General features: G+C 38.3%; 1 protein-coding gene across 10 annotated transcripts in view; it reads right to left on the reverse strand.

The window, feature by feature from the left end:
* HIVEP1 (HIVEP zinc finger 1) overlaps positions 1-27,908 on the reverse strand; it is a 143,823-nt gene that overhangs the window by 69,932 nt on the left and 45,983 nt on the right. The gene's annotated exons all lie outside the window — the stretch shown is intronic.

The raw sequence follows: 27,908 nt of genomic DNA on the forward strand, positions 1-27,908 counted from the left end.
TCAGCCATTCATGCCTCCCAGCGTCCACCAGCAGCTCCCAAAATGCTCTCCACTGGCCATGGAAGATGCAGCCTCCAAAATGGCATCCTTCCCCAACTAAGTAGGGCACAGATCCCACCATATGCCCTTCAAGCTCTGGTTCTATCTGCCTTTTCCCCATCAGCCTTTCCAGAAAAGCCAGAAATCCACAGAACCTTCGATTTACTGATCAAACTTCTTTCAGTTGCATATCGATCCATCCAGCCTGCCATATCAAGGGGGAGGGGGAGCATTAGAATAAAGGAAACAAGCAATGGTTAATCGTAACTACAGCTTCATCCTGACAAACGCACTCCCCACAGAAATGTCCTATTGGCTTCCTGCTAATCACCAGGTCCAGGATAAGATTTGAGGGGAGAAAAGACAATCTTTGGAAATAATACAATTTTTTCTCATTTACAAACTTTAGTTATTTCTCATGAAATGATGAGTGAAATTGGAAACAGTACTGAAAAAAAAAAAAACCTTATTAAATGCAGAAAGTAGATCCTGCACTTAGCAGTACTTTTACTTCAAAAGGAGAATTCCAAATGTATGGATGAAATCTGTATTAATACAAGTAACAAAAAGACAAGGCCCACTTTTTCAAAAAATAAAATGTACTAAGTACATTGGAGACATTCAAAATGTAAATAAATATTAAATATACAGTCTTTGAGAAACATAAAAATGAAAAGCACTATTATTTCTATGCCAGCAGTTTGTCCAAACTTGAGAACCATAAATAATATATACATATATATTATATATATTCATAATAGTAATGACTGTGTTTAAGAGTTTATGCACACATAATTTGGCATTATACAATAAAGCAACTTTTTATTAATAGAACCAACTGGGGCTCAAGGCAGCAAAAACTCATGACTTGACATATATTTAAAGAATAGCTTCTATTTAGTATATTGAGGTTTGGCCACCTTCTGTTTGTACTTTAACATAACAAATTCTTGCAAAAATGACCTCAATTTATATTTGTGTATAAATCAGTAGATTTAGGATATCTAGTGTGTTAGGTATAGGCATCTACTTAAATGCCTTTACCTGGAGCTCCAGTTCAATACGTAAATACAACCTTCAGTGAGAGAGCTTATAATAGCCATTATAAGATTTTGCCTCAATTTTTAGAAGAAGTCCTGTTTATAGTTAACCTATGTTTTATAATTCTCCTGGTAAAATATGATGTTTTAAAGACACTCTCAAAAACTACAGAGAAAGTACTCATTTATTATATGCTCTTAATTGGTTCAGACAAGGCAATTTACTAGTATTTAAAAGCAACATTTATCATTTTTTTCACTATGACCCAGAGTAAGAAAGATATTTTTACATTCCAACCAATTACACATGTGTATCTATATATATTATGTGTATACATAATTCAGAAACCAACTTGCCCACACTCTAATTTCTATCCTTTCCTAGTAAAAATGGAAAACGCTGCCTTGCTCAAATACACTGATTTCACAACCCACTGCTGGAGCAAACCTGCAGCTTGACACTCACTGATAGAAAGAGCAGTTCTCAACCAAGGGCAACACTTCCCAGCCAGGACATATCTCATTGTAAGCCCTGATCGGCAGGGGGGTGCGTGTGGTTTATAATGGGATCTCAGATTCTGAGACATCTTCCATCATGCCCTCCCCAGTGTCACTGTTATCTGAGGTAATAATTTCACAAAGACTACACATTCAGAAATAAACAGCAGTTTCTCTGTTGCTTAAAAATAAAAACAGATATACATGCAAAATTGACATTCACACCAGCGGTAAATCTAAAATAAGTAACATATTCTTACTGTAATGAGTTCTTACCGTATTTAAATTACGATGTAATTCTAATTAATTAAGTTTTTACTAAATACACTTGGGAGTTGTTACCTGGAAAAGATCCCAGCAACACGTGAATGGATCCATAATTGTCCCTAAGATCCAGAAGGGCCCATGGCTGAAAGAGTGGCAGGCCGAGAGGAAGGGTACTGACAGTGTAGGTTAGATTTTGGTTCTGCAACTATTAAAAATGTACACCCTCTTACAGTTTTTCTTCTCTGGTAAAGCACAGAAACTATTTGTTAACGGTAAAGGCTATGAGCAATCTTCTTTAATGCCTTACATATTTTAAAACTCTTGTTTGTACAAGAAAACAATGCAAAACATTTTGTTTTCATCATAGGTAAATAATTGTAAATAAAGAAATAAATGTTGATTTGTGAAGCATAATGTGAAACCACTGAGCCAAAAAAAAAAAAAAAGTCCTGGAGCCCTTGGGAAACCACCGTTCTTTCGGGGTTCTGGGAAGAAGACTAGATAATTAAAAACAAATCATTTAGAAAAATAAAGCAATCTTCAGATGAGAGCTCACAGCAAGCGCCTGCTCTCTGACCCTTTGCACCCTGCGGTGAAGCGGGGGCGATGGGTCTCCTGTACCATCTCAGATCCTCGACACCACTCCTCAAGAGCCCTGCGACTCAGGACATAACATCATAGCTTTGGGGACCAACCCACTAAATTGTTAGGATTTCGTTCAACAACTGCCGAGGGTTTTATATTGCACTGAATGTCCACCTGGTGTCAGGTACAAAAGGAAGAACCAGAAATGTAAAGCTAAAAGAACGGCTCCCCTGGAGGAGCTTACGGATTATTCTACCTCTTAAACAAGCATTTGAACATCAGTTTGATGGTAAATATAAAGCCTGATCCCCTGTGCAGCGAACACAGGTCTCTGGCATCCCACTTCCTCCTCTGCAGCTCCGGCCACGCCCCTGCGCAGGCTCCCTCGGGCCCCTGAGACTCCTCCAGCTAGCTGCCCTCCCACCCCATCCCTTCAGGATGTCACCTCCTCTAGGAAACCTGCTCTGACACCCTCCTCAGAGCCACTGCTTCCTTCTCTGTGCCACCACCCCTGCATGTAGGATCCGTCTCTCCACAGCTATGTATCTGGTGATCATTAGTAACAACGACAGTAAGGCGGACTGAGTGATTTACTGGTCTTAAAAATGCTGACGATAACCTACCTGCCAAGTGACACACAGAAGCATGGGTGCATTCTGAAAAAGGGAAAAAGGAGTATCTGCACACAAACTGAAACTGGCATTGGTGGTTTCATGTAAGAGCCTGGCGTTTAATCTTCCTTAATGTTATAAATGATTTCTACATTTGGGAAATTGCATCAGCGCACTGAAAGCACCTGAATCAACTATTTATCACTCCACTAGATTATCAAGGAGTTAAATGATCTCTACCCTAATTCTAGTAGCTCATCCTTCTCCCCTGCTGTTCTGATAGGCACCCATAACTTCTGCTCTGACACCTAGAGGCTCTCCTTCTTCACTGAGCCCTAAAAACATAAAGTGGAAACACTAACAGTAAATTTTATGAAGTAGATCCTAAAGAACTGTAAAAGGCACCTCTATTTACTGAAAGAGATACCATCTGATTGAAAAAAGATCACCATATGTGACTGCACTATTTTTACTACTGAATAAGCCTAACTCCCATGTCCCTCATCACACGTCAGCACAAGCTCCCTATTCTCACTGGTAACTGCTGGAGCTATTTCAATACGACTAAATATATGACAATGACGTAATGTTAAAAATGCATCCAATACCCATAACCACGTATGCATGGTCGTCTAAATGATGACCCCAGTGTTCACTACTAAATCAGCTAAGGAAACCTACCTTTGTAAGTAACACGTTTTAACCTGCAAGTTACACATCTTTCCTATCTCTAGACCTATGTCTTTCAGGGAGTCAGACTCTACAATAATGCCCAAAATGACAGTCTAGACTAGTAATATTTCAAACTGAAAAATATTGCTTGAAATAAAAAAAAAAAAAAAAAAAAGGAGACTCAACTCGGCACTAATGAATTTGAAAACTGTGATTTACTAGTAAAAATTCTAGAAAAAAATAAAATTACTCAACTTGATCCAGAAAGAGAAAAACTCAACTAGAATAACAAGGGATGATTGAGAAAGTTACCAGAGAATAACGCAGAATTACTTTTTTAGAGGTTAAAGGCCAAGATGGTTTTATTATCAAATTCTTACCAATTTCGAAGAATAAGGTATTTCCTAAACTGTCCCAGAGCACAAGCTAACACAAAAGGTGTTCTAAATCATTTTTAAAAGCTGCTATAACCCTGATATCAAAACGTGACTGAAGGGGCAGAAGAATCAACACTCCATACAAGCCTCACAAATGAATATGGATGTAACAATCTACATCCAGAAGTACATTCCAAAATTAGAAAGCCACGTCCAAGTAGGGTGTACAACAAGCATGCAAAGACACTTCAGTACTAGGAAGCATGTTATTATCATTTGTAAGAGGACGGGGGTGAGGGGAAGGGAACTTAAATAATGTCCAAAATGTACTTGATTAAAACACCTATCTCTAGTGTAAACAAAAACAAAACAAAATACCCTCCACGATAAATAAAAAAGGATATGCTTCATCATATTAATGAAGTGGTATTCTAATAAATACCCTAAAACAGAGAAATTAGCCAATAACCTATCACTTCCTTTAGGAAGCCTTCCCTGACCCTTCCCCCAGGCCCTGGTCTGGGGCCCCAGCACAGTGTTCTAAGGCCCAGAGCAGCATTCATCACGGGATATTCCGAGAGCCTGCATGCTCACCCGCTTTCTTCATTAAAACTATATCTTATTCAACAGAGTGCATAAGTGCTTAGATCACTAGAGCCTCAACACATACTTGTTCAATAAAGGAATCGCTATTGCTGTATTTACGGTAGCATTTATGTGAAATTAACAATTACTTGCGGACAATTTTACATGTAAAACAATAAAGGACTAGTTAAAGAACTATGGTACTTCCATACAATAGAATATTATTTAGCCATTAAAATGTTTTAAAAATACTTATTGATAGAAAAAATGCTCAAAGTGTATTACGTAAGAACATTTTGTGCCACATAGATGTACATGTACATATACATACACACACAGATCTATAAAGAAATAGGCTCAAATGTAATGATTATCTGAGGGTAGAATATGAACAGTTTTAATGTTATTTCTATTTTCTTCAATTACTAAGTTATCTATAATAAATATTTTAATATAAAAATAAATATTATTTAAATTTAATAAAAACTAAAAACCCTAAAAACGCGATCAAATTATTGTTTAAAAAAATGTCGGCTGGCTATAGGTTTTAAATTCCAAATTTCCAGATCATATGAAAGACTCTGGGTAGTTTCTAAAACATAAATACATTAATATAGTGACTGGTTCATTCAGTTCCCAATGTATTTATTAGCTCCTGTGGGCTAGCACTAAGGATACACAAAGATGAATAATCTTACAGGTAGGAACTTACAGAAGTAAATGAGCAATCCCTCTACACGTGGTAACTGTGTGACTAAGTCCATGGGGTCTTAGGGGAACACTGAAGGGTGTGAATGCCGCTGTCTTGGAAATAGGAAGACTGGTCCTGCAACACCTTCATGGAAGAAATAATACATGGGCTGAATACGCAGAGAAGAAAAGGAGAGATCTTGCCTAGAGGAGGAGGAAATTCAGGGAGGGGAGCATGAGGAGGCTGGAGAGGCAAAGATGCAGAAAACAAGACAGAGTCAGGCACTCCCAGCAGTTTGCAGCATAAATCCGGAGACAACAGGTCTAAACACACAGGATCTGAGAGCTACCGTCTTACATAACTGGTTGCTAAAACCATACCACAGGGTAGGTGGAAGCAAAAATATAACTGTTCTATGAAGTAATTTGGCCATAGGCCTCAAGATCCTTGAAACCCATTCTCTGTATTTTAATATATTGATTCAACTATTGGAAATCTAGACTGAGGCTATGAAAGGAGTGGAACAAAGGCTATTCATCAGAGTACTTTTCATAACAGAAAAAAACCTAAATAACCGATGACACCCAGAATATAGTAGATGCTCAATAAATATGTGTTGAATACTTGAGAAATGGTTAAGTAAATTATGGTACCTTCATATAATAGAATATCAAAGAACAACTATATTATAGGCTTCTAGAAGGACCTACTGAATCAGAAACTATAGGAATGGTGGCCCAGATTGTATAAGTTTTGAAAGCTTTGCCAAGTGGTTTTAATGGGCCACCTACCCTCCAGTTAAGAATCCTTGGGATGAGAAGTAGAGAAACCCAAGAAAAAGACAAAAAAGAAAAGAAAAGAAAGGAAAAGAATGGCTGAAAAAAAATTAGGAGAACCAGAAACAATTTGGCCACAGAAGTCAAGAAAACAGTGTTTCATTATCAAATCAGTAGATGATGCAACTGATAAAGACTGAAAAAGCTTCCACTGGATTGAGCAATTAAGAGGTCCTGGTGATGTTTCCCGGAGCCTGCAGTGGAATGAGAGGGCGGAGGGCAGAGGGCTGAGAAAGTGATGGGACAGGAGGTGGAGGAGAGAATAGAGCACAGCTGTCTTTCAAAACACTCAGCAAAAAACAAGAGAGTGAATTTGGGGGCCAGAGAGAAACACAGGGTCAAGGGTGGGTTGTCTAATTTGATGTGTTTTTCAAAGATGTTTATAAACCCAAGGGAAGGAACCAATAAAAAGGGAGTAAAGATAGAGGCGAGAGTGTGGGATGTGAAGGGCAAGGCACGGAAGAAAGTGGGGGCCAGCGTCAAGTCTGGGCTGAGGGCTGGTTCTGAATAGGGAAACACCCAGGGCGATTCCCTGAGGTCAGAGGGAAGAGAAGGAGAAGGATGTGTTGGGTAAAGTCTGCTGATGAGAAGGATGAGTTAGAGGGAGTTCATATCCAACTTTCACAATTTCATTGAGGTAAGAGGCATGGTTGTCTACAAAGAAAAAGGAGTTTAGCGTTTATGTTAAGGGGTCTTAGAGACTGGTAAAAATTAGACAGGGTTACTGATGGGAATGGAAGAACTGACCAGTATTAAGGACAAATAAAAGCACTGATGAATAGCAACTAGGGATCCATGAATGTAGAAATCCACATTCTTCCTTGAGCCCCTCCCACAAATTTAGCAGACATAATACAGTCAATATCTGATGCATAGCTATGGGCACCTCTCATAGTTCTCTTTAATTTTATCTATTTTATCTTATTTTTTCTTGTGAATTTTTATTTCAAAGGGCATTCTGTACTTCAAATCTACAAATGTAGGTTGAAAGCCCTAAAGAAAGCCATAAATAGAGTGATGTTAGCCAACAAATGCATGTTCAAATATAATCTGATGATACCTAAAGAATATCTGGAAACTTAAGGCCACCAGTTAAAACAATTCTTAAAGAAATCTATTTACGTATTTGACCATTTAAAAATGAACCAATAATGAAAAATTCCACAAGACGAAAAACCTGGTTTCTTTGACAAGTAACCTGCAAAGAAAGAGAGAACTGGAAATGGTACCTATAGATCAAAGAAACATAAAAGACATATCAATCTACAGAACATGGGGACCTTATTTGCCCCGATTCTAACAAAATGTTTAAAAAATTGTATCACTGCAGAGAACTGGAAATTTAAACACTGACAGGATAACTGATCATATTAAGGAAATACTTTTCTTCAGTTTCATAAATGTATTGTGATTATGTGAAAAAAATATTCCTTGTCTTTCAGAGCTTATATAATAAAAACATATCAATGAAATGCTATATCTGAGGTCTTAAAACACTATGGGAGGGGACGTGCCCAGAGGAGGCAAGGAAACCAGACTGGCTATCAGGTGTGAACTGCTAAACTGGATGACAGGTAAGCAGGGGTTTATCACACCGCTCTATTTGTAATCATTTTGAAACTCTCATAATCAAAAGTATAAAAAAAGGACAAAAGAAGGAACCCAATCTGAAAATTAAAAAAACTAATTACCAAAGTATTCTTTACGTATTGTTAGTGTTACAGTTCAAATAATAATCACAAGCCAGAAACAATATAGAACAGTGGGAAGTAAACGAAGCTAAGCAGCTAATGGCCGAGCACACAGTAGGTCTTTAATCAAGGTCACTGCCCCCAGACATAACTGGAGCCAAGAGGAAATTAAATAATTTCTAAGCTACCACTAGGAGTCCGGTTTGTACACACCAAAGTTGAAAAGGCTAATTAAAAGAATAAATAATGATTTCTAGAAATATGATCTCCAGTGTTCTTAATTCCTTTTGGTGGGGCAGGGGGAGGGTAAGAATTTGAAGACTGTAAAGCTTTCCAAGACACAAAGTTTAAAAAAAACCAAACAAATCAAACAACAAAACCTAAGGAGCAGAACAATGTATAGAGTATACATCTATTTGTGTCAAAATATAAAAATGGGTGTGTTTGTGTGTGTGTGTCTGTGTGTGTGTGGGAAATGACACTTAAATCACTCACTGCTGCTGGTGTTTACAGTCACCCCTGGGGAAAGGGAACCAGGTGAGAAAGACATATATTTCAGTGTACTTTTTTACTTTCTTTTCTGTTTGAATCAGTTAACATCGTGAGATTTACTTTAGATCTGAAATTTAAACAATGATATACGGTACAAGAAGGAAACAGTATTTCAACCAAATTAACCTGAGCATACTGGCACCTTAGGTTCCAAGTCATTTTTCACATTTGTGGGCACACACACGCATATACATACACATACAAATACATACACATGCACATACAAACACATACACACACACTTCATACACACATATACACACCATACACACCCACACACATAAACCCCCACACACATATACACATACACACCCACACACACATAAACCCACACAAACACACACACACACACACACACACACATCACTTTTTAAAATAAAATGACACAAAAACTATATGGACACTCTCTTTTTTTTTGTTTTAAAATTAGAACATCTCCAACCTATTCCAATACTGTTCCAATACTGATCCATCACTTTTTCAATTAAAAAAAGAAAAAGCTAGTTTACTAAAAAGAAAATGAAACTTCAAAATGTCTCTATTAAAAAAAAAATCCATTATGACCATGTGTAGCCTCTCCTAGGAAGTGAATGATACACACACAAACACACATGCTCTTTGCACACAATCTTAGGAACCGTAGGATCTATGGAGACCCTAAATCCAGGTTCTGATAGAGACTTGATCTACACTGTCACTGTTCTTCTGCATTCTGGACGAGGATTCGAAGGTACATTTTCACGGTAATAATGAACATGTTTTTATTTTTTCAGTTGTTAAGTTTCTTAATTTCTCCCCAAATTATATAACAATGTATCTCTTACTAGTATAAACTATTCTTATTTAGCCACATGAAAAAAAGAGGGGGACACGTAGGTAATTGGAACAAATAATCTGTTCCTTTTCCTCATTTACCAGCCTGATTATATTTAACAACAGAGTGGAGGAGAGTAGACAAGAAAGAAAAAAGTACTGGTATCAATACATAGGCATTGTGCTCAGCACACGACATCTCATTCCATCCTTAGCACCTACCATGTGCAAAGCTTTGAGATATATGCAGTGTCTTCCCTTGACAACCCAGGCTCTAGTGGAGATGAAAATACACTAATGAAATAAAATGTATTAGCGTATAAGTACCTCTAATGTACAGTAAACAATGATACCCTCACAATAACAAGAGGAAGAAAGGACAAAGAAGCAAAGCTCTCATAGTACGTACCCCACCATAATCAATCTACTTCCGCTCACAATGGTGTACAGTGGAAAGCACCGTAGTGGTGAGATCTCCCACTGGGCGTCCGTCATCCTGGGATAGCAAACTCAGGAACCAAAGGATCAGAGAGCTCTCTGATTCCTCCACCTTACCAGCCTGGGAGGCTTCCCAGAGTCTCTTAACTCTTTTAGACAACCGCCTGCTTAACATTATAAAAACTTCCACTGATAGCAAGAAGGTATTATCTACTCATTTAGAACTTCTGGCTTCTGGTAAGGGCAGAGTGGCTTATATGGGACTCTCATATCAACACAATAAAACTGTGCACAAAACATTTAAATAAATAAACAGGAAGGTACTGGAGAGTGACCAAAAGCAGGCAAAAATTGGATGGGATTTGACCCTAGAGGGGTGAGAAGCAAATGACGTAAGACCCACAGTTCAATGACTCTTTCCAGGAGGGCAGTCACCAATCTGTGAAGAGCACGCCTCAAGTAGAAAGCAGCAGGTATATTGGGCTGAGGAGGCAGAGGGAGAGTCTGGGGTGCTGCAAAAGCTGCAAATTGAGTGGAGAAAATCCCAGAAAAAGGGAGGCCCAGAGGAGAGTCCAGAATCTGGGAACAAGCCCTTCAAGTCTTTGGCTGAGTCTTGAACTGCTTGTGTGGAGGGTAAGACTCCAAGGAACTCGAGGGAAAGCAAACACAGGCAGGCTGAAAAAACTGAGCAAAGTATCAGCAGAAGCTTTCAGTATTGGTACAGAGAACACAGAATCTGGTATTCAAGTCCGGCCACGATAGACAGGCCAGGTAAAAACCTTGTTATTTCCACTGAAATCTCAGAAGGCCACACCTTAAAATTAACATCGCATCCTGGAATCAGGGCAAATCAAACAGACTACTCTGAAAACCCTAAAATCAATCTTCTGCAAGTTTCAGAAGCTCTAATAGTAATTCAACTGTCTGCTAAAACAAAACTCAGCAATCTTTAGATGAAGATGACAGAATCCAGAGCCTATAAAACATAACCAACCACACTGTTCTTTATATAATAAAAAATTACTAGGCGTGTGAATCGTGAAACTGTGACACACAGAGTGAGAAAGCAGTAAAAAGAATTAGACCTGCACGTGACAAAGATGTTGTAAATAATGACAAGAAATTTAAACTACAATATATACGGTAAAGAACTTAACACACACACAAAAAAAGATGGATTTTGTGAAGGATAAGAGTAGGGGAATTTCAGAAGAAATACAGAAACTCTGAAAAGAATGGAAATAATATAACAAAAAACACAATATCTAAAATTAAACAACAAATGAAACAGCAAATGAAATACTGCAAAAGAAAAGATTAGTGAACTTGAAGACAAGTCACTAGAAATGATCAAACTGAAGGCTAGAGAGAAAAGACTGAAAAAGAACATAGTTTCAAAGACCCATGGAACAGTATCGAGTAATCTAACACACATGTAACTAAAGTCACAGAAGGAGAGGAGAGGGAAAACTGGGGAGAAAGAAGAGCTGAAGAAATAATAGCTGAATTTTTCCCAAATTTGACTAAAAACATCAACCTACAATTCAAGAAGTTTCGTGGACCCTAAGGAGGATGAGTACAAAGGAAACCACACAGAGACGTGTGCAGAATACTTGGGGATGGGGGGTGGTGGTGAGGGGCAGCAACAGATTTTTAAACTGAAGAGGAAAAAGATGTCAAACTAGAATTCTATATCTAGCAAAATCATCCTTTAAAAATAAAAGCAAATAAAGATATTTTCAGATAAACAAAAGTTGAGAAAATCTGTATGAGCAATGCTAAAAGTGGTGATTTAGGCCTGAAGGGAAATGACAACAAAATATGTATCTAGACTGGGGACCAGCAACCTATGTATGGCCTGTAGACCAAATCCAGCTCACGACCAGTCTGTGTAAGGCCTGTGCGTTATTTTAAATGTTAACAAAAGGAAAAAAAAGAACAAGAAGTACATGTGATGGAGATTGTATGAGGCTGCAAAACCTAAAGTAGTTACTATCTGGCCTCTTCCAAAAAAAATTTGCAAACCCATGATTTATGAGAAAGAAGAAAGAGATGGATGAAGGGAGGGAGGGGTAAGACAAGGCAAATGAAAAGGTTTTATTTTTCTTCAGTTTTTAAAGACAGTGGACTGTGCAAAGAAAAAAAACCCAGTGTATTATAGAGTTTATAATATATGTATAAGCCAAATATATGACAAAAATATCTACCTACCTAAAAATGTCCCCAAGCCCAAGGTCATCCCTAAATAATGAACTCACAACTCTGAATCTTAGTACTTTCAAGTTATTTCATATTATTTCAAATAAATCTTAAAGTACAAGATTGAAATGATTATTTTTTAAAAAACACAAAACTGAAATAGATGACTGATTTTCCCGTCTACTCTCTAGTACACATTACAAATAGCAAGCAAATTATCAGCTCTGAAAATCTTTTGAAAAGCTGAAAGCACTCTTCTTAAAGTTCTTTTTAAATAAATTACTAATTAGTTCATCCTATTAAATACTGGCAAAGTGTGAGAGTTGACATAAACGCCAGGGGAAGTGAAAATGCTTCTGTGAGGAAAGAGCATGAAGAAAGTTATAAAGTAGAACTAAACATATAATATATGGGACACCATGAGTAGGTGTTACATGGCAGAAAGTAAATATGCAGAGTGAGAGGAGAATGTGGTGAAAAGTCAGCATACTGAGTAAGGAATCAGAGAGTCTAAAATGACATGGGAAATTCAGGTTTTGATGGCTGGACCAAAGATGGTACCAGTCTATGTGACATAAAGGCAAATGACCCGCTTTCACCACCATGTATTCACACCTAGCACAACACACACATACGACAGAGTGAGCATTTTATTAACATTTAGGAATCATTCAATCACTTACTATATGAACAAATGAATAAAGAACCAAAACTGGTCCTTTAGGGATGAGAAGTCCATCTGCAGACGTGATACTGAATTTGCAACATGAGACCAAAGGGATTAGGGCTTACTCCAGGAAAGATGCTTAAAGAGAAGCCAAATAGAACACGATTGACTGGTTAAGGCTGGACATACAGATTTGGAATTGAGTCTAGACTTCTTTTTATCTTAATAGATTCTGGTTTGTGTTTTATCATGTTTGGTCACTAGAGAACACTGAAAGTGCTTTGTTCTCATACTATTTCAAGTGCATTCTGTAAATAACACTATTACCAGTGAAAAAATTAAAAATCGGCAATAAACGGAAAAAGACACTTCTGGGTGAGAATAACTGGGTACCTAAAATCACACAAGAGGTTTGGGTGGAGCCAAACTTTATCAGTTCACTAGTAGACGTTTTTCTACGGTTATGGATTTTGCTTTCAATTTTTGCTTCTAACTGCGGGGATTTGGGCAATGACTTTTTGGAGTATGAGAATCTTAAATTTTAAAAAAGATCAGGTTCAGGTCAGTAGATATTATGTAATTCAATTTTTTGTGGACATGTGTGCATATTTTTAAAAATGATGTTGCCATGTCTGCATAAACACTTCTGAAAAAAGTGACAAGTAATTAATATGGGCGGTTACTTCTGAGAAGAGGATAAAGAGCGGGGGCAGGAAAAGGGGGAAATGCTCATTTTTAGAACTGCATATGCTTCCTTTCTACACGAGTTCATTTTTGAAATTAAGTTTATTACTCATATTGAAGAAGATGTATTACTTCCTCATTTAAATATATATGTATGTATAAAAATGTATGTATGCATGTATAAATATGGGTAGCCAAATCAAAAATAAAACTTGAATGCCTCAATTCCCTAAAAGTACATAAGTGCTTACTTACTTATATGCTTAAAAAATACACAGTATTACTTATGTGTGTGTACATATATATACACACACATATATCTGTAGATACATATGTATACATATGAATATATATGCATACTTTCAGATTCTTTTTTTCAACATTCTCACTTAAAGTCTGTATTCTTTCAAATTATTTGATGCCTGTCTCCTCCTTCCAAATTGAGGCTATTTTAACATTTACCAATCAGCAATAATACCATTATAAATACTGCAATCCACTATTCTTTACACTTTAATTTATCCAATTCAACATGTTAAGTCAAAATATTCTGAGGTCAGTTACGAAGTCTGTTTTTTTAACTCAAAATAGTCCAATCTGCATCCCTTCTAAAGGGTAATCCCCTAACCAGCAAGAATCAGAATGTAAAAGGCTATGAAAAATTCGAAGTAGGTGGTGGAGGGGAAACAAAGTGAAAACAGACAAAGTCTAACAGTTTTAGTCATCACCCACAGATACGATCTTTATGGCGGGAATTACAGTCAAAATAAACTAGAACACCCTCACATTCTGTCGTTCATCAAGACTCTGTCAGGGGCCACTTCTAAGTAATTGTGTAGCACCTTACACTGTCCCTGCCACTGCGGTCACCTCATTTTACTGTGAGCAATTCTTGCTTTAAGGTCTGATTCCTCACCAGCCCAGCGGGCCCACGAGGGCAGGGCAGGTAGGTGCTAAGCACTGAGTCCGCACATCATGCTGGACACACAGCAGGTAAGCTGTCCAATACTCTTAAAACTGGCTTCAGATAAATGTCTTAAGTCCTAACCACTCTATACCTTATAAGGCTACTCAAAAGCAGGGAAGAATTAAAACTTGATAACCACAAGAAAAATAGACCTTAAAAAAAATCCAAACTCAAAAAGTTTAAATTAACTACATCTTTTAAACAATCTTCATTATCTCTTCTGTGCTACAGGTTAATAATTGGCCTAGAGGAACTTAGTTCCCCAACTTTTCATAGTTTCACAGAGGAAAAACAGAAATAGAAGAAAATATATAGCATATAACTATTTCCAATTACTAATATTCTATGCTATAATTTTACATGTAAAAGATATGAACTACTGAGTGACCTAGTTCATCACAAAGACAAAATGTAAAGAAGTGCAGAAATCTATAGGTGGTCACCTGTGTGACCCACAATATCAATGGTCAACCATGAACTTAAAAGTTAGCTTTTTATCACTGGCCAACACATTCAGAGAGAAAGTCCCTAAACTGATCTTCAGAAACAAATAACACTTAGAAAACACACCATTAAATCTGCTGATTACATTATATTAAATTTTATTTTAGGAAAATAAATTATTTAGGAACCATTCACATTACTGTTTGCGGCCATTAGCCTAAATAATCAAATAACAGTTCATACAATTTTGTATACGTGTGCAAGTGCACGTTTATAATGGATGTGTGTGTTTGTATAATATGTGGTGTGTATGTATCTATTACCTGGTTGAAATATACCCACCACACCATTATATGTGTACATGCACATGTCCTCTATTTGTCTTCACCGTTACCTAGTATAAAAGCTCACAGAAGATAACAATAGCATTGGGCCCTTAGTACAGTTAAGTGGTTACGAACAAACATTTATTTATGATAAATTTTACAATGCATAAAATTCCCAATCTGCATCTCTACAAACCAATCAGTAAAAAAAAGCCCATATGTTTTCAGCAATCATCACGACTGAAACAATGAACAAATGTCATTTTTTCCACAAAGGAAGTACTTGGCTATACCTCCCCCACTGGCAAGGACTCTGGCCAAAAATAACAGTGGTTAGGCTTGTAACCTAGTATGTATGGATCTGATCTGGTCAAGCCAAAAATAGCTCGGGTCATTTATCATCTGCAGGCATTTGTTTTAGAGGCTAACTCTATCATACAGACCAAGTTAGGCAAATTATGGTGAAAACACGCAGAAATATAATTGAGCTTGAGAAAACTTAAAGCTCTTTTCAACATGATTGAAAGCTCTTTTCAGTAACATTGTAGCACATGAGAATACCCAGGATACAATTATTTTGGATAGCGGATAAGGTTAACTATTTCTTAAACTCCCTAAAAGATATGTTAAACAAACCAGCAAAACAGAATTAACACGTTTACGCATTTCTGAAAGCTGGGGGAGAAACGACAAGTTACGCGTCCGTTACCTGTCCGGACGCATCGCTAGAATCCTTCCCCCTGAAAAGCTTCTTCTAAGAGGAGAAGCAGCACTGCCTTTGGGGGGCGCCCACCTGCCGCCTGCCTGCCCCCAGCGCTGCTTCAAACTCGCGGGTTCCTTCTGGGACCCGCCTCCCCATGCTCCCCTCACACCTGCCTGGGAAGCCCTCATCCTCCTTCTGACCCTACCGGGGAAAACTCTATCAATAACAGCTAAAATCTAAGTGCTTGCTGTGTGCGGGCACTGCTCCAAGGACCTGACAGTACTCGCTCATTCCGCCCTCCCCAAAAAACCCGCCCAGGAGGGAGGAACCGCCCTTGAACTCTGACAGAGGAGCGAACCATGGGTCACGGAAGCAAACTTCACAGAGCTAATAAGGGGAAGCCTGTCTGCCGCGTTTAAACCCAGGCACGTGGCCTCCAGGATGTGAACTTAACGCTACGCTATACTACTTCTCCGTATTATTTGAAAGGGTGTCCTGCCTGAGCTGGCAATTCCTCATCTTTCATGTTTGAGCTTGAACACCACGTGCTCTTGAAGCCTTTCCTGATCCCCCGCGGGGGCCACCCCAGTGTGTGCCAACAGCACCCTGGCTCCTCTTGCATTGAGTGTATGTGCCTGCACGTGTGTGCATGAGGTTGCTCGTTTCAGGCCTGTATCACCTGCTAAAATCATAAACGCCATGATAAACATCTATCACGGTCACCCAACATCCTGGCCTGCGGTATTTATCCATACCTTTCCAATTTTTCATGACCAAGCTTAAATCCCAACTCTCTGAAACTTCTATGCATAAATCCAGAAAAGCAACACTTTCTTACCTTCCTACACATCCCACAGAAGTTCACCTATTCCATACTACTGTATGGAATAAAGCATCTATTTAATGGTATTTAATTGTATCCCGTTTGCCCGTTGTTACTTGTGGTCTCACTTATTCCTTAAATTCTCGTGTAAATCTCTCTTCCATCTCTGAGATGTTTAAGCTACCTAATGGTAGGAAAAGGGAACCCCACATCACAAGTGCAACCCTAGAAACACAGCACGTGTTCAAACGTGGTTGAATTCATATCTTTCAGAACAAGTGACCAGACTAAAAACGTCTCGACTACTTTTACTCAAGCCCACTGGGAGGATGGAAACTTGAGTTGAAAATGTCTTTTCCCAGAGGAAAATGAAGCAGCCAATAACTGATCTAACTGATCAATAGAAGTGGAGTAGGGGAGTGGAGGAGGGGAGGGGGGGGCGGAGAAACAAGACTCCAGGAAGCTGTCAGGAGACGCAGCCTCTCTCTCCTCTCGCCCCCTTTGTCCTCCCTTGGGCTACAGACTTCACAACCGACAGGCCTCAGTTCTGGCTCAAAAATGAATTTCCATTTTACCGCGGTAGAAATCCCTGACAGACACACTCAGATACACACAATTTCAACAACCTAATTTCGTGGGGGAAAAAAAGGTCTTATCATCACTGCTGAGGAAACGGGCATTACAATCTTGTAATACTAACATTTAAGTTGCAACTACAAGTCAGCGATTTTACTCACTATTATTAACAAAAGATCATTAAATTACGCTTATGACGATCTTACTAAAATAGCACCATTAAACAGCCTGTTGAAGTTACCTGCTGTGGAAAGAGAGGAATTCCCATCAGGCTTCCCTCAATGCTGTGCCACAGAAAGGGCCTGGAATGCTCTGTTCTTACCACTTGTTAAATTTGGGCTATACACTGGAGCCACCATAGAGATGCACTGCTTTAAGTAATCTGTAAACTGCACAACTGTGACTCAAAAGCAAGATAATCATTTGCTGTCCAAAGAATTGACTGCGTTACAAGCGGCTGCACTTGGAGGAGAAATCTCTGGGGCCAGGACAGAAGCCCAGGTAAGGACGGCAGGGGCGGGAACCCGGGGAGAAGCAGGAGCACGCACGAGGCATGCCACAGCCGAGCGCGAGAGCGCTCATCTCTCTCAAGAGCACATCTGCTCGGTGAAGCACGGCAAAGCGTTCAGGTTCTAAATATGCAGTCATTTGGCAGTCACAGACGGTAAGACTCAGGGTTTCCAATATTCATGAAGGTCTAGGACATTCGGTAATTTCTAACTTGGCCGAGAAACACATGTGAGTCCCGTGCACAGCGAAGCAGGCACACAGGGTTCACTGGGCCGGTGAGTCAGCCTGCAGACTGCCCTGCGTCCACTCCTCAAACCTTATTGCTCTTTACCCTTTGTTGTTAAGGGTGCAGTATTCCAGCAAACCCCGAGCCCTCTGGTTCTCCCTTTAAAAACCTCTCTAAACTGTCCACTGTCACCAGCGGGTCCAAGCCTGCGCCTCTCCCTGAGACCTCGGCCACAGCCTCCGCTCAGGCCTGCGCGCCTTTCACGCCCCTCCCTGCTGGACTCCACATGCAGCCACACCTGCCACAAATGCCAGTCTGCTCCCTCACTTTACTCTCAGTTACAGCATCTTAGTCTTGTCTATCAGCGCACTCTGTAATTACATTATGTTTACTCGTTTGATTAATGTCTACACAGCTCTAGCAGTGGTTTTCGGCCAGGGATGTTTCTGCCCCTCAAAGGGTATCTGACAGTGTCTGGAGACTTTTTTGGTTGTCACAGTTGAGGGGGAGGGCTTGGCGTCTAGTGGGCAGAGGCCAGGCATGCTGCTACAGCCTACGACACACAGGACAGTGCCCCTCAGCGAAGAGTCATCCAGCCCAAACCATCATCAGTGCCGAGGTTGACAAACCCTGCTTTAAAATGATACATATTCGTATGGGTATCTGAAAAAGGTTCAATATTACTTTAATCATATTCTCTACCCCTCTTTTATCCTAGTAATTATTTCCAAATGAAGTAATAAAACATAATTTGGATTACTATCTTATATTTTAACATAATGAATGATAATACATTATAACAGTAACTACTACCATGGGGGTGAGGGGAGGCAGGCCTCACATCTGCACTAGAACTAAAGTACTCACATGTATTCTATCGTTAAGTATCTATGAAAAAAACCCAAGGCACGGAGAGGTGCAACTTCTGCTATCACTTGGCTAAGGTGTGGAAAGCTGGGATTCCATCCCAGGATACCTGGATGGAAAGCTTTCCACACTATGCCAGGCTACAGTTTTAACATGCAACAAACAGTGTGGTGGTTAAAAACTTTCATGGGTTCAAATCCTGGACCACCCCTTCTTATCTCCATGACATCAAATTACCCTCTAGACGTCAGTCTCCTCACCTGTGAAATGGGTAAAAACAAAACAAAACAAAACAAAACCACCCGCCTCGCAAAGGTGTGTGAGATTCAGAAAAGACAACAAGCACAAATGCTTAGTACTTAGCTTGTAGTTAACATTCATTAAAAATTACCTATTATTATCTAACGCATATGCAAATATTTTACACCTCATCGCCCTTTGGCTTCCACGAGTACTCAAGAAAACTAATTTTGGTTTCCTGTTGAATAGGTGTACCTGGGAATTAATTTAAAAATTAGAAAAAATAAAGAAAATGTCAACTCCGTCAACATCTGTACCTAATAACTTATTAACTTTTATGCCTTTAAATATTATATTTAAAAAGTAAGGAAATCTATTCTTAATATATAATATTCCAAACACAAAAGAAGTAGAAGGTTTTAGTAAGCAAAATAAGGTTATCACTTAAGAAATAGTTATATATATATATATATAATCTCTACATTTAGTGAACAATTTCTGAAATACCTTAATTTGAAGTGATACTTTCCAAGTAAAGTCAGTAATAAAGCTGTACATCTTACAAATCTTTACAGTAGTACTACGTACCTCTATGTATGACACTATGTCTAGATTTTTACATAAATAACACTATCTTTATTAAAAAAAAAAGACTTGGTTTGGCATTTCCTTCATGGATTTAATTAGGCAATTGGTTATCCTTCTTAAAATAAGTTGCAATATGCATTAAGCAATCGATGACTATCACAGCCGTACAATGTATATTCACGCAAACCATTTCTGACTCAACTGCTATAAAACAATCATTCAGATTTCATCCGAAAAGTGGGATGTCAAATCAGTTTCTTTATATTTGGTAAATTTAACGTATTATATGATTTCCTCAAGAGAAACATATTTTTATTTAGAAATATTTTAAACAGCAGCTCAGAGTTTAAAGCTAAAATTACCAATCGCATTTGTTTTTAAACAAAGGCGTGATCCACAATGACAGCCACGAGAAATCCAAAGACTAATATAATCATCATATTCAATTTACCACTGATGTCAAGAAAACAAGCCAGTAAGACCCCACAAAATGATCATACTACAAACTCATTAACAAGACTTTTCTGTTTGACATAAAACTATTCCCAATAAAATCTATTAACAGCAATGACAAAATTCCTAAAATTCATCTCTTAAGATACAAGCATATTTATCTATAAAACACACAACTGATTTTCTTCTACCTGTTACACAGAAAAATACTTATAACTTTCATTGTTCCATTTTTCTCATATTATCTAGCTACACGGCTCTGTAACATCCGTTCACTAATGATTCCAGGTTAGTAACACATTCATTTCTGGTAACAGTCTCACCTACCATGTTAGATCTTTCTGAGTGTATTATTCCCATCAGCATTTATTTGACTTGCTGTTATGTCATTTCTTCTTATAACAAGGGCATACATTTGGTTTAATATGTTTACACTCTTTTCATCGACTCTTGAGTGTAAGAAATCATGAAGGGTGGGAATACATACAACATTACAATCCTTTCACTTCACATAGAGGATCCACAGGCACTTCCACAAACGTGTCTGTCACCCCCAGGGGTCTCTGCACCGTCACGTTACCAGCCATGACAGGTCAGCCAGCCCCCATGATCTGTGCCGCTGGCACACCTGAGCTCCCTGCCCTGCGCGTCACATTCTGGAGCGGCAGAGCGGAGACAGAACTGCTCGCACAGGCTGTGGTCCTGGGAGTCCTCCCCCACTACCTCTCCATGGCAACGCAGCTACAGACAAACCAGTCCACCTCTTACGCAAATGAAAAGAGGCCACAAATGTCAGCAGGCACAACATTCACCTCTTCCCTCCCTACTTAATTTCCTTCTTAAAGTAACAGCAGTGCGTTCTTCTTATCTTTTATTTCAGAACACCTTCCACCGTTTAATGGATGGGAAAGCAATTTAGGAAAATCAGAGTTAAAAATCCATCTGTATGACCACTTACATAACGTAACTGAGAATCCAAAGACGGTTATGATTTGCTGAGGTTCATTTACCGAGGCAGTACCTCAGCGAGTGCCCTTTTGTATCTGGGCATCCTAGTATTTGAGATAAGCATCCTTTTAAGATACGAACTATCCTGTAATTTGGCTTCCTTAGAGAGAGAGACAGAGAAAGAAACAGGGAAAGAGAGAGGGAGACCATCCATTATGATTACCAGGAAACACTCAGCACTCAACATGCATTGTTTCTTCTGCAAGTTCATATTTATTTAGAAAAATTAAGGTTTGTTTTTACCTTTTGACCGAATAGTCAATTATCTATTAATAATGCTACAGAAGGGAAAAGCTGAACAGATTATCCCTTCAATTGTTATCCGGTTTAGCTTATATTGTAATCCAACAGTTTCCTTTCCTAAATATATTTTAAAGAAAAAAATATATAATGGCTAGTTTACACTTCATATGGCTACAGAGATTGGAGAACAGAAGTAATTCTTGTCCATAAGACCATGACTAACAGCAACTGATAAATTTTAAAATACATGTTTTAATCCATAGAATGCAACAAAATATCAAATTCTGTAAACTGTCATCCAACATGTGATTATTTATTAATAAGAATTCCAACTGAACTTGCATGCAGCAAGCTCCCATTGGTGGTTGATGAAGAACAAAATGTGATTGCTTTAATATGTATTTAAAAGATGCTTTAATATGTATCTCAAAGATGTATTTTCCAAGGAAAAACAATACAACAGAATAATCAGTAAAACAATTTTAAATACACCCAGGTATGTGGAAACACTTTTACTGTCTCATGAAAAAGGCAGTTTTAAAACTTTTTTTTTTTTTTTTTTTCTTTTTAAACATGAGGCATTTTCACGAAGGACCACTCTGGGGTGGTCAGTGCTGTCCCTCAACTAGACCGGCCCAGGGTTCTGGAAGATTCCCAAAGGCGAAGCTCTCGGAAAGAGGCATGAGTCCACAGCAGAAGTGGAGTCAAGAGGTTCTGGGCAAAGCATGAAGGCTGGAAACAAGCACGTCAAATCAGCTGAACCACAGGCAGGTAGGCATTTAGCCTTTCTGAAGTTCAAGTGCAAAAGAGGGATCACAGAGAAGGATGTGGCGGCAGTAGTGGGCAAGATCAGGAAGGACTAAACGCCACAGAAAGGATCTGAGCCTTGATCCTGAAGTATATGGTCAGAGTACAGGATTTTAGAGAACACGTGACATGATCAGATTAAGAACTACTCAAATGATCACTCCAATTGCTTTTGGTTCTAAATGTTTAGTGGGAATTCCTCCCTCATCAAAAAAAAAAAAAAGTGTGAGATAAGAACATAGGAATGCCTATGCATCTCAGTGAAACAGCTGTTAAGTGCACAGAGCAAGCTACTTTCTGTTAGGTGCACAGAATCACCAGATTACTGATTCCTGGTGCTAAGTGAAATTTTCTTTTTCGAAGCCTACCAGGTCAACCCAGGGTGAACCAGATCATCAGACGTGTGTCAAGAGACCAGGAATCCAGACTCAGCATGGCCACCACCACTACATCACTCCAGAGCTGTATGAGCCTGGGCTGTCTGCCCAATTGCCGGAGTGACACCCACAAAACCTGGGAAATCCACCTCCAGCCTAAAGGTTCCATTCCAGAACATACTATCCCCAAGTAAGCTCTTGATTCAGGTTATCTGTCTCTCAGGCTAGACTTTACAGGCAAGAGCCGTACTTCATTCATTTTTATAAACTTAACATCTAACAAAATATTTGCTCCATCAGAAATGTCCCAAAATATTTTGAAAAAATACTCTCCAGGTTCCTTTCAGCTATTAAGAGCAATGATCCTAGAATTTTATTTGAGAAGCAACTTCAAAAGAGCCAGCCAACTTGCAAGTGGGCCTAAAATGTAATTTACGTCACCAACTGCTTTCTTTCACCTTCTTTTGACTATCTGTACTTCACTAAACACAGGACTGGGAGAACGCTATTTTCAAAAAACTAAAATTTTCAGAATTACTTGTAAGCACTTTATAAATGCAGTAAACGAAAATTTTACACAATGTTTTCCAACTCACCAGCAATCCTGACAACTAGCACATGCTCCCAGATCAAAACCCCCTACGTTACAGCAGCATTTTGGTTTTAAATAATCTTCTTTCTACAATCCACGCACTTGGCTTATAGATTCTGTAAAAAGGGGAAAGGAATACACCCAGACATCGCAGAGATACGGAGGCATTTTTAAAAACAGACAAAATAGCTGTGAGAATATATCTGATGATCTAGAGTCCTTCCTTCCCACACTAAAAAGACATGACAATCCAACATTTGGGCTTCAGGGAGTTATTAACTCAAAACCTAATATTCTTCACATTTTACAACTACTGTGTAATGACTATTGATTGCTAGGAAGGATTCTGAAGAAATACCAACACCCTTCCCATCCTCCAAAAATAAATTTCATATTCACAATTCTAATCTACTTAGAAAAGATAACTGAGATAACCTCTTAAAATCCCTTTTATGTCTGAGATTGTAGGATGTGCAGGTTAACTTTAAGACCATCTTCTAGACAACAGACTCATAAGCAAAACTACCAGGATGAGGAGGGCAAGGGTGAGCATGAGACCTGCTTTTAAGTTCCTAGATTACTGATTCCCAACCATTTCGAGTGTGAGGACCTCTTTTTAACAAAAAATTCTGTAGTTCTCCCAGTGATCGTAGTTATACTTTTACTATCTGGTTGATGTCGGAATCTTATCAATGATAAAAATATTCAAAGGCAACTCTTAAATGGATCTGTATTTCACTAGTCACAACAGCATCCATATTCACTGATCTAATTAAAATAAAGTAGCACCAAAATATATTAAATGATCAAAAGATCATCACACCAAGTTGGATTTATCTCAGTAACGTAAGGATAGCTTGATATCAGAAAAATCTATCCCTACGATTCACTACACAGAAATAGTAAGGAAAAATATCACCATAGAAGTCAAAACAGTGCTAAAATTGCATATCAATTCCTACCAAAAGGCCCAGAAAGTTATAATTAGAAGATAATTTCTGAAACTTCATAAATAATATGCACAAGAAGCTAACTGCAACCACTGTATTTAACTGCAGACTATCGGAAGCATTCCCATCTAAGTCAGAATTTTATCAGTGATACTATTTACTACTTTGACTAGAGGTCCTGGACAATTCAATAAAATAAGAAAAGAAATTTTGAAGAGGCATGAAACTTGTAAAGGAAGAAACAAAATCGTTTCTTTGCAGCTGATATGATAATCTAATGAGAAAAACCAAGAAAAGCAACTGAATTGTAAGAACGAGTAAGAATTCAGTAAAGTGGCCATATTCAAAGTCAACTCACAAAGACAGATAGTTTCAATGTACTTTCAAATGTACCACAAGCAAAACCAAAAATAGTACATATAGAGAGAGATAAGGCAAATGTGGCAAGATGTTAACAGATGAGCATTTGAGTGAAGGAAACATGGGGATTTAAGTACATTAATCTTATTACTTTTAAGAATATCACACTCCTTCCGTGCAAGGTTCCGCACAACATGGGAAGTTTAAATTCAAGACACTTTCTTCCTCCTCAAATCTTCCCACGTTGCCCAGTTACCCTACTGGCGGTTTATTTATCCTGTTTTACCTCCAAATAAATCCGAGGGCATTTAAACTTATTTTCTGCTCTGTATTCTTCACTCTGGCTCTTCATTAACTAATCACTCTAGGTCTCAGCTTTTCTTCCAATTTTTGCACAAGATGGAGGTTAAATCTAATCTGGATCCCTAGAACCTCCCACAGTCTTTCTGATCCAATACATGACTTCTGTTAACTAAATTGCTGAGCAATCAAATTTATAATAAACCAAATGTTAAGTCATTCTTTCCATGAGTATTGCACAAGGCACAGTTCCCCTAAAAGATGTACTGAGACCTCCACGTCTCACTGCATTACCTTTATAAACAGCACTGGTTTAATCGGATCCTCGCCTTAGGTACGTGTTTATCTAGGTCATTTTGCTCATTTTGTGTTTAATTTACTTTGTAAGCAGGTCAACGCTTTTTAATCATGATGATGAAATCTCATACTTCAAAACCACAATGCTGGCTGAAAGAATTCAACTTACACCCTGAAATTTGCTAACTCAGAGAATATTCCAGCTCAGAAGTCAAATACGCAACCAGAAGGATTAATGACTTCTTCTCCCCCAGACTGGGTATTTGGTGAGAGGAAAACACATGAAGTGTCTGCATTGTATCCTCTGGTTTGTGGCAGCTCCTCAAATCAAGAGGTTTTCTATTTTAAACAGAAGCCACAAAAGATAATAAAATTGGGCTTCCCTGGTGGCGCAGTGGTTGAGAATCTGCCTGCCAGTGCAGGGGACACGGGTTCGAGCCCTGGTCTGGGAAGATCCCACATGCCACGGAGCAACTGGGCCCGTGAGCCACAACTACTGAGCCTGCGCGTCTGGAGCCTGTGCTCCGCAACAAGAGAGGCCGCGACAGTGAGAGGCCCGTGCACCGCGATGAAGAGTGGCCCCCTCTCGCCGCAACTGGAGAAAGCCCTCGCACAGAAACGAAGACCCAACACAGCCAAAAATAAAATTAATTAATTAATTAATTTTAAAAAAAGATAATAAGATTAATAAGAATCATTTTAATTGAAGAATTCTCTTTTCTTTCCAGTTCAGATTCCTCAAGTGTATGTTCTAATAGCCCACTGTGACTTTTGGTCTGTAACATTTATTACAACTGTAATTCTATAATAACTTAGCTAATTACTTCATACTACACTTTCCCACCAGGCAATAAGCTCTACAAGAACAGGAACCTTGTCCATCTAGTTTTGCATTGTAGTCTGACTACTTGGCATGAAGACACTCAATCTGTATTTCATGAAAGAGTGGATGAAAGTACAATAGATCAAATGGAAACTAATAAAGATAAGTTTCTAGAACAGGTATTTAAAATACAAAGTATTTTTCTTAAAATTACTACAGGATGAATACAGAGATGCAATATCACAGTCCTGAATCAGCTTCTCAAATGCTCAGACTTTTTAATGAACAAGAAGCAAGACATTTTTGATCAAATAATATGCTATGTCATGAAACCATGTTAATTAGAAAAGTGAAAAAAGAGGTTCCAGGATAATGATTAGATTAAATGGAAATAAACCAACCACAGAACAGCAAGAGAATGTTAATTATGGCAAAGTAATATGATGCAATATCATGTTACCATTTGAAACAATGTCTAAAAGGAATACTGATGACATTGAGAAATACTAGCGACAGATACCATTAAAGGGGAGCACCACAGAATACATACTATGTGATCCTAACTGTGTTTTAAAAGTTACACATATATAATTATATGTTCATAGCATATGTGTGTAAATGTGCATGTATAGAGTCTAGATACATGTATACAGATACACATATGAAATATATCAGATTGTTAGTAGTTATTTCTGGATGATACAATTATGAGTGACTACAATGTGGATCTTTCAAATTTTCAGCAATAAACGTATCAACAAATAATATTTTTTGCTAACTCTACCTAAGGAGGGAGAGGGAAAGATGGACTACGTTCTGTTCCTCCTATCTTGACTTCCACAGCAGAAACACTGGTATCAATCTAATTATTTATAGAGTCATCAGTCAAATGTGTGAACCAAATATATAATACTCTAAGATACCTCACACTGGCATCACAACTGACTAAAGGAGCATCAGATTAAAGTTAGCTGAATACAGAGCAGACACTTTATACTTGCTGCTGAGAGCTAAGAGCTCTAAGAGTTTGAAAGCTATTAGCTTTCAAGTATAGTAGACTCTTCTTGCAATGCAGAAAGAAAGATAACCCATTTTTTCTGATTTTAACAAGATGTAGCTCTTATTTCTAATGGGGAATGATGAAAATGTACACTCTCCTTCTGTTACCCTACTTGTGAGATTCTTCCCTGAAAAAAAATAACCTTAAATATGGAATCAGCACTATGCATCCACATATTCATCATAATAGTATTTATTCTGGAAAAGAATGGGAAGCCACCACATAACAGAGCCGTGTGTCTTTATCTCTTGTGTTCTCATGTCATCTCTTGTTTTGTTTGGGGTTTGGTAAAACAGGGAAAGGAAAACTGGTGTTTTATTTTCTCTCCAAACGTATCCTGGCTGAAGCAGTACATAACCCTCACACTCATGCCCCTACCGCCAACACACTAGTTTCAGCTAAGCCCTTACCTAGAGCTGTAATAGTCTGAGAATTCCCTACAGGGAATTAGAACATCTCCCCAGGGTCTGAGAACATGTCTATTGGTCTCTTGCCCCGAGACTTGCAGCATCTATTTATGTTTTCTGTTATACCCAAACATTTGGGTGAGTTTATAATTAAGAATGGTTTCCTATGATAATCTTTTTGTTCCAGAGCTTATAACACATTTCTATGCTATTTCTCTTATTTTTACCCTTGGTAAACTTTATCTTCTAACTTGACCAGGAGAAACCCTCACTCTCTTCTTTTAAACAAACCATAAATTGGTATCAGGAGATCTCAATGTTTAAAGAGCAGAAAATAAAATCTGACTAGACCTGCCATAGAAAATTCCAATCCACACACAAAAAACCTAGCACATTAGAAAGCATTTATAATAATTTTGTATCTCATCACAGGCAAATCAGTATTCTAAAACGCCATATACTTGAGACATATATCCTTTTAGATTTTCCCCAAAATGGGTATGTGAATTAAAGCAGTTGCACAGAAAGTCTTGTGATCTAGGGAAAAATTATAGCTGTGAAGTGTAATAGGCACATGGCCTAATCATAGGAACTATACAGCTTTTCCAATAATGAAAATGAAATTACTTTAAAAGCTAGATTATTTTAAATATTATTTTTAAAATGAGAATCCCCACCTCTCACTCCAAGAAACTACTGTTTGAGTATTTGTTCCA

The sequence above is a fragment of the Eschrichtius robustus genome, chromosome 12 (genome assembly GCF_028021215.1).
Source record: "Eschrichtius robustus isolate mEscRob2 chromosome 12, mEscRob2.pri, whole genome shotgun sequence".
In the NCBI taxonomy this organism is placed as follows: Eukaryota; Metazoa; Chordata; class Mammalia; order Artiodactyla; family Eschrichtiidae; genus Eschrichtius; species Eschrichtius robustus.